Source organism: Stegastes partitus, unplaced genomic scaffold (assembly GCF_000690725.1).
Source record: "Stegastes partitus isolate 25-593 unplaced genomic scaffold, Stegastes_partitus-1.0.2 Scaffold687, whole genome shotgun sequence".
Taxonomy (NCBI): domain Eukaryota; kingdom Metazoa; phylum Chordata; class Actinopteri; family Pomacentridae; genus Stegastes; species Stegastes partitus.
The window spans coordinates 87,719-89,156 of NW_007578418.1; positions in this window are offsets into that span (position 1 = coordinate 87,719).

The window sequence follows — 1,438 nt, forward strand, 5'->3', positions numbered from 1 at the left end:
CACACACACACACACACATGCAGACAGTGAAACTAAGCCTTCCCATACTGCCTTGAAATAATAACAGCCTATGTAGGCTTTGCTATCAATAAACATCAGATGTGCAGGCTTTGTGCCTACATGAGTATCACACTACCTCGAACCTGTCATGAATTTCAATTGCTGGAAGGGGGCCGTCACAGACTGCCCATGTCCACGCTGCATTCTAATGTCTTTAAGACGGCTTCCTGGCTAATGATGTGGCCTTCAAATGAATAAAATACTGTGAGCTCTGTGCTTTAATCTATTGTTAGACATCCTGGTGTAATGAGCTAAAATCAGCCACCGTTTTATATTGACAGGTCTTAAGGAGCTGACAGTGGCTGTTGGTTGGCAGCTCATTAGTAGCCACACTACATTTATGTCAACGCGTTTACTGACAACCAGCGGGGGGATGCTGGGAAGCTGTGGCCGTCCCACGGGGCCTGCCAGCATCTGTGAAGGATACTTTACCGGTGGGCGTTGAGCTCCTGGTGGAGCGCTCTGTGGAAAGGCAACAACACCGAGGAGTGATCACTGGAACTAGCTTAGTGCCCTACTGTGGGTTTGAGGGTAGGGTTGCTATGAAGCAGCAGGCCAAAACACTGTTCTGAGAGCAGTGTAATCTGCAGCCAGAGTGTGTGTGGAGTGTGTGTGTGTGTGTGTCTGTGTGTGTATACAGGGTGGGTTAAAGTGCCCCAGTGTGTTCCATGCTGATCTGATAATGAGTGAGCAGGGTCAATAGGATGTTAACGGCCCCGTGGGAACGGCTGGCTGGTGGTGGATGGGTGGAGCAAGGACGAGGGCCCAGGGACACAGAGCTGTGTTTTCACTGTCCTCGCTCACCACCATCTGTGTGTGTGTGTGTGTGTGTGTGTGTGTGTGCAGCAGCAGCAGGGACAGTAAGGTGCCTCTGTCCCTGATATCTGACTCTTTAGCTCAGCCCCCGCTGTGTCCTCCCAGTAAAGCCTCAGTCAAACAAAGCAGCTCGTCCAGTGTAAAACCAACATCAACACAGAAGCTTTGACTGCGGATTAGCCGTCGCTTCACTGCTACATTTGTCACACGCATGTTAAACAAATATGCACATCATATGTCCACCGTCGTATCAAAAAGCAGCGACTGAGCGCCGGCTTCAAAGTGCTTCGCCGTGTTTTTACACTTTCACTCCCGGCCGAACGTCACGCTGACGGTGTGTGCATTGACAGCATATCTGTGACTCATTATGCTTGCAAATGGCTCATAGTGAGTCAATGAGTGGGTTGGAAGAACCATTAACCACAAGGTGAAAGAGTAATTGGATCACCCAAACATATGCAATAAAACCTCATACAAGCAGACAGCATGTCAGCTGTGTGTCAGTGGCAAAACTCCTGTTACACGTGTAAGCTGAGAGAGCAGCACTGATAGCTGAATAGTG